Source organism: Colobus angolensis, unplaced genomic scaffold (genome assembly GCF_000951035.1).
Source record: "Colobus angolensis palliatus isolate OR3802 unplaced genomic scaffold, Cang.pa_1.0 Scaffold8, whole genome shotgun sequence".
Taxonomy (NCBI): Eukaryota; Metazoa; Chordata; class Mammalia; order Primates; family Cercopithecidae; genus Colobus; species Colobus angolensis.
This window is the reverse complement of record NW_012121820.1, coordinates 7,134,946-7,141,984: the sequence shown is the minus strand read 5'-3', so window position 1 is coordinate 7,141,984 and position 7,039 is coordinate 7,134,946. Positions and strand designations below refer to the sequence as shown.

Sequence of the window (7,039 nt, the reverse complement as noted above, 5' to 3'; positions counted from 1 at the left end):
GTTGTCTGATTGATTGATATTTTACTTTACAATAATCCAGTAGAGGCAGGTAGTAATGGGGAAAGTGTATGCGTGTGTGTGCGTGAGAGAGAGAGACAGAGTGTGTGTGGGTGTGTGTTGGGGGAGTGGTATATAGAAAAAATAACATTGTCCATATGCTGGAGCTGTGACAAGTACCTGGGAGTCATTATATCATTTGACTTTTCTATGTTTTCAATATTTCCATAATAAAAAGCATAAAAAATGACACAGCAAAAACTTACAAAGGTGTGCTCATCTACTTTTCTACGTATATTTTTAATTCTTGGAGGTTAAAGAATTAACAGGAACCTCTGACAACAAAAATAAATGTGCTTTAAGGGAGTCTACTTTAAAAAGAAAAAGGTTTGTTCTCCTTTGGTTTCAGTGTCTCCGAATATATATATATTTTTTAACTAAGAAACTTGTTTCGACTTAACCGAGACAGGTGGACAATGGCCTGGCAGTCATGGGGACTGGGTTCTTTTTTTGGTTCTGCCACTAACATATAATGCAAGCCTAGATTATATTAATCTAGTTATAATAATATTAAAATACTGGCTGGGCGCGATGGCTCAGGCCTGTAATCCCAGCACTTTGGGAGGTCGAGGTAGGTGGATCACGAGGTCAGGAGATCGAGACCATCCTGGCTAACACGGAGAAACTCTGTCTCTACTAAAAATGCAAAAAAATTAGCCGGGCATGGTGGCGGGTGCCTGTAGTCCCCACTACTGGGGAGGCTGAAGCAGAAGAATGGCGTGAATCCGGAAGGCAGAGCTTGCAGTGAGCCGAGATTGCGCCACTGCATTCTAGCCTGGGTGACAGAGTGAGACTCCGTCTCAAAAAAAAAAAAAAAAAAAAAGGCATGACACCATATGAAGTAATGGTAAATAATGAAAAGCTTATTTAATGAATAACATAAATAAACTGAAACTAAGAAGTGCAAAACTAAAACAGTAATAGAAAAATAAAGAATTTAATAAAACACAGTTAGAAGAATTACAAAATACTCTTCTGAATACCTGCTATGAAATTATCTATACCCATGAAGAACAGGCATTTTCCAATATTAAATTGGTGCATTGTGGTCATACTCCATAATAGATACTGAAAAGCATCATCTGTAAAAATGATTTTTTGTTTTACCTGGGAAATGTGCTTCTTACAAAAGGGCGGCTGCAAAATACAAGAGACTTTGGCAACTGTTAGTCCAAACTGCACTATTTTGTAAGCCCCCTGCCATTTTGCAGACGTTGGTCAAAGTGAAATATTCCACGGGGGTTCAGGTCATGAGAAATATTCTTACCATACCCTGACGGGCAAGGGCCCAACTGAAGAGACATCCCTATCATATCCTGCTGGACAAAGGTCCGAGGAACATCTTATCACATCCCACTGGAAAGAGGGCCAAACTGCTTGACCATAGGTACATCTTACCAATATCCTGCCGGGCAGCAAGTCAGATGGCCCAGACCCCTCCTGCCCATACCTATAAGTACCCCAGCCTGTAAGCGGTCAGATTCTGGCTTTAAGCTGACCCCCCATCTCTGCAGGTTTCTGCAATAAACCTGTGTTGCTGTTGAGCCCCCCTCTCTCTCTGTGTCTTTCTTTAACCCTCACCTTCCCTTCAAAGCCAAACAGCAACAATTACTTGTTTTTTACTTAAAGTTGAAGAACGAGTGGGATCCAAGGAACCAATTGGTAGACCAGGAGCAGGTCCAAGTTATTTTCAGGAAACAGAGCAACAAAGCACAAAGGCAAAATTTCTAATAGAAATTCTTTTAATAACTTAGCTTGTCTCAGGGATTACCATCTCCTCCCCTTTAGTAGAAAAGTGTGACTTATTACTGTAGACCAATTACTCCACTACAGTAAACACCTTAGAATGTAGTTTTGAATCACATCTGTCTACCTGAAAGCTCAGAGGTGGAATTAGGCAAATACCCACAAAAACAAACACAAAACACTCAACAACAGAACATCTCGAATGGGGACAAAGGTTTTTCAAAAAGTGCCTGGACTAGAAAGCCTAGATTGTAAACAGTAAATACAATTCTGTATCCAAGCCCCAGTTTGTGTTAATATGTAGGATAACCAGATAGTTTTAACTGTATGGCTAAGCCATTTCTTTATTTATATAGACAGACAGAGCTAGCACTGCTTTGTCCTTTAAAATCTATCTGCCACACGAGGCTTAAACCACTAAACCAAGTTTCTCTACTAAGGCTAAGAATACTGCATCTATGCAGGGATGAGAAGCTTATCACATACTCACACTCACACACACCAAGCTCTTGGGAGTCAACTTTCAACTCTCCATTGATTTTATGCCCCTCTATCTTTTATTTGCATTCTTTCTCAATTTTCCTACCATACAAAACATGGTAGGGCTGGGCACGGTGGCTCATACCTGTATTGCCAGCACTTTGGGAGGTCAAGGTGCGAGGATCAGCTGAGATCAGGAGTTCAAGACCAGCCTGGCCAACATGGTGAAACCCTGTCTCTACCAAAAATACAAAAATTAGTCAGGCGTGGTGGTGCATGCCTGTAGTCCCAGCTACTCGGGAAGCTGAGGCAGGAGAATTGCTTGAACCTGGGAGGGGGAGGTTGCCGTGAGCCGAGATCGTGTGACTGTTCTCCAGCCTGGGAGCCTGGGTGGCAGAGAGACACTCCATCTAAAACAAACAACAAACAAAACACATAATAGAAATCTCAACACATTCGCACCTGGTTCTGGTTACCCAGTAGTATTACTTGTGTACAATTAAGCAAGAGACCAAAATCACAGAGCAAGTGGACAGGGTGGGAATCACAGGGTAGGGAACAGATATAAAAACACAGATGTGCAAATTTCAGCAGAAACCTCAAGGATCCACACCCTGTGTTGGAGCAGAAGATTCTACAAGCCCACATCCCTTCAGCCATCGCTCCTATCCTTGGACCGGAAAGCAGGGCCACCGCTTTTGCTTTTGAACCTAGGGTCCTCAAAATGAGCGTGCGGAGTCCATACAGTCTAGCTGAAAACAGATGACACAACACACCTACGTGAACTGACTGTTAAATTCATGTTACAAAACACTAACTTCAGGATTTATTTTTGAATCTTTTTTCCACAGAGAAAGTAACACACTTCTTGGGGAAAGGTCATAGATTGAGAAGACAGGCCCTGGGTAAAAATTAAGACAGCACCTGGAGTTGATAGGCCTGCCTAGGAGAGAAACACGGGCACTGTCACACTGCCACAGGGGACTGCTGCTGAGGTCAGCAGGCCAGTCCACATGCCACGCAAGGTGGCTATTGAGCCAAGTCATAAAAATCATCCAAATCAACATGGAACAAGTCCCACTCATTTTCAAAGTCTGTCAGTTCATCGTCCCCATCTGCCACGAGCATAAGCAACATCTCACCCAGCTCAAAGGTGACAACCTCTTCTTCATTGTTGTCAAAGGGGTCATTGTTCTCTCTTTCCTCAATGAACTCCTAGAAGTGGCTCCTTCACTGGGCCCAGTATCTGCTTGCCTGTCTCTGTGTATCCTTTCTATGGCCATCAGGGAATACCTGCTTGTAAAAACACATCCCCCAAGATAGGCAGCTCCCCCGTCCTTCATCAAAATCGCTGCACGCCTGGCTGCTCATTGCCTCCTTGACTTTCTGGATGAGTTTCTGCTTCTCTTCTTTCTCCCACCTGGTACTCACTGGGAATGACAAAGCTAGATGTGATCCGGCATTCTGGGTAGGACACTACGATCTTGCTCTCAAATAGCTTAGTGCCCTTCCACTTGTGAATACACTTGAGACAGTAGGTGTGGCTGCAGCTGGAGAGGATCCCAAAGCCACGCTCACCAGTGCTGGCTTTCTCACAGGCCACCTTCATGCAGATCCCACACACCGTATCCTTGCTGCACTGCATAGCCAGTGAGAGCTCTATTTCCTTCTCATGGGCCTCAGGGCAAGATTTTTATATGCTGTGGTCTCTGGGCAGCATCCATTGGAGATAGGACCTGCAAGCTTACATGATCACATGACTCTCTGTGGAGATACACACAGTTCTACCCATTTCCTTCTCTCCCACTGCAGCCTAGGGGCAAAGCGGCTTCTTTGTTATCACAGCTGTTTGCTCTTTCTCTGATTCTCCCTTGGTCACTGAAGAAAGGGGCAGTACGGCTGCAGTAGAGTTGCGTGGGAGCAAACTCAACAGCATCCACCAGTCCTCTGAACACACTCCTACAGTTGCAAAGTTTGAATTGGACTCAGCTTCGCCTGTATTTGTTTCAACAAGAGGTCCAACTATGAATGAGAGACTTGAGGAAGCAGCAAGGGATGATTTTGTAGTTAGATCTGTAGCAGTTGCTTCTTTCCGTTTCAGTGGCTTGCTGAGTTCACATCTGCAGCGGCCTCCATAAACACAGCACCCTCGCTGAAAATACATGCCCACTACGCCATGTGGACTGTCAGAGAGGGAGTGCAAGTAGCGACAGTTATCTCCTTCCTTACAAATCCCATGCACAAAATACCAGTAGGTGACCTGTTTAGTTCAGCCGTTGCTGCAGCTACTGCCGCTCCTTCTTCCCAACCCCAGGGACGGGGGTGGTGACTGGGACAGGGGTGGGAGAGCTGACAATGCAGGTCCTGCTCCTGATACTGTGGCTGTTGTTTTGGGAGCTGCAGCATCCACTGTGACTGTTTATCCCACACGCCCATTTTTGGCAAGATTAACTTTGATCCCATGGTTAAGATGATGTGTAGGCCAATATACTTTTATATCAATTGTTTCTTTGCTGCTGCTGCTGATAATAATAACTTTAAAATAGTAAGCTCCAGCCAGGCACGGTGGCTCAGGCCTGTAATCTGAGTTCTTTGGGAAGCCAAGGCAGCAGATTCACTTGAGACCAGGAGTTTGAGACCATCCCGGGCAACACAGTATAACCCCCTCGCTAAAAAACAAAACAAACACAGAAACACTAGAAAAAATTAGCTGGGCATGGTGGTGCACACCTGTAGTCCCAGCTACTCAGGGAGCTGAGGTAGGAGGATCACGTGAGTCTGAGTGGTCAAGGCTGTAGTGAGCTATGATCGTGCCACTGCACTCCAGCCTGTCCCAGCACTTTGCGAGGCTGAGGCAGGCAGATCATGAGATCAGGAGATTGAGACCATCTTGGCTAACACGGCGAAACCCCATCTCTACTGAAATACAAAAAAAAAATTGCCGGGCGTGGTGGCAAGTGTCTGTAGTCCCAGCTTCTCAGGAGGCTGAGGCAGGAGAACGGCATGAACCCAGGAGGTGGAGTTTGCAGTGAGCCGAGACCGTGCCACTGCACTGCAGCCTGGGTGACAGAGCAAGACTCTGTCAAAAAAAAAAAGAAAAAAAAAAAAAAAAGCTGGGCACGGTGGCTCACGCCTGTAATCCCAGCACTTTGGGAGGCCAAGGCAGGTGGATCATCTGAGGTCAGGAGTTTGAGACTAGCCTGACCAACATGGAGAAACCCCATCTCTACTAAAAATACAAAATGAGCTGGGCATGGTGGTGCATGCCCGTAATCCCAGCTACTCAGGAAGGCTGAGGCAGGAGAATCGCTTGAACCCGGGAGGCGGAGGTTGCGGTGAGCTGAGATCACTCCATTGGACTCCAGCCTGGGCAACAAGAGGAAAACTCCGTCTAAAAAAAAAAATTAGACTATGAAAAAGATGAAATTTCTGGGTAAGAGGGGGAAATCATGTTAGGAAACTAGAGGTGTTGGTGGGAGAGAAGATTATCTGTCTAGCACATACACCCTATAACACATAAATTTCATGTAGACTTTTCGCTTAACATTTTTAACAGTAAACCAGCAGGATTCTAGAGAAAATATAAAAAAATTTTCTTGCCTAATCTCTAGGTAGGAATACCAAGCCATCAAAGGCCGTGGCCACAAAAGAAATGACTGCCGAATTTTACTCCAGACAAATTTAAAATCTTGCTTTTAGAAAAAAACAAGTAAAAATACACTTAGAAAACATATTTGTTAAGTATATGAAAGAAATGGTTTGTTGACTTCATTTAATTATCTCTTACACATTTATAAGAAGATTACACTACCATAAAAATGATCTATGAATATGAAGGGTAAGTAATAAAAGGGAAATGCAAATGAAGGATAAATATGTGAAAACAGCCCATAAACTACAAATTAAAAATGCAAATGTTTATTTATTTACTTTTTTTTTGAGACAGAGTCTCGCTCTGTCACCCAGGCTTGAGTGTGGTGGCTCCATCTAAGCTCATTACAAACTCCGCCTCCTGGGTTCATGCAATTCTCCTGCCTCAGCCTCCTGAGTAGCTGAGATTACAGGTGCGTGCCAGCAAACCTGGATAATTTTTGTATTTTTAGTAGAAATGAGGTTTTGACATTTTGGCCAAGCTGGTCTTGAACTCCTGACCTCAGGTGATCTGTCTGCCTCAGCCTCCCAAAGTGCTGGGATTACAGGCGTGAGCCACCACACCTGGCCAAAAATGCAAATGTTTACATACACTTTTTGGCCTTTATAGTTGGCAGATTATAAAGAAAAATGATATATAGGATGGGTATCAGTTTGGGAAAATGTTAATTCTGATAATTTTTTTGGAATATAATTTCTAAAACCAATTATATTTGTTGGAGGCCACTCCACACCAAGTTGGAGACCACTCCACACCAGATTTAAAACGAGCATACACTTTAATAGAGCAATTCTATTTTTATTAATGTGCCCTAAGGAAATAGCTGTCCAAAGATATGTGTGTAGGTACCTTTCTCACAGTTCATGTTAACAGTAATACACTGTTAAAAAAATCTAAATGTGAAAAAAGGATAAAATAACTTGTAGGAATCTATAAGCTGAGACGCTAGGTACCCATTAAAAATTATAATGCAGGTGACTTCCTGCTGACAAGGATATAAAAGAAAAAATATATAATGTAGGGATACTCTTAAGTGATACGGGTGGAGTTTACAATATTTTTAAATAAAATGTACTTTACACACAAAAATAAGGCATTGAGTTT

At 43.4% G+C, this 7,039-nt stretch overlaps 1 pseudogene across 1 annotated transcript; it reads right to left on the bottom strand.

Moving 5' to 3' along the window:
• Nucleotides 1-3,086: 3,086 nt before the first annotated feature.
• LOC105502401 lies at nt 3,087-4,706 on the bottom strand (annotated as a pseudogene). Its single transcript, XR_001000336.1, has one exon. The product of XR_001000336.1 is annotated as an E3 ubiquitin-protein ligase makorin-1 pseudogene (transcript).
• Between the last annotated feature and the right edge of the window lie 2,333 nt (nt 4,707-7,039).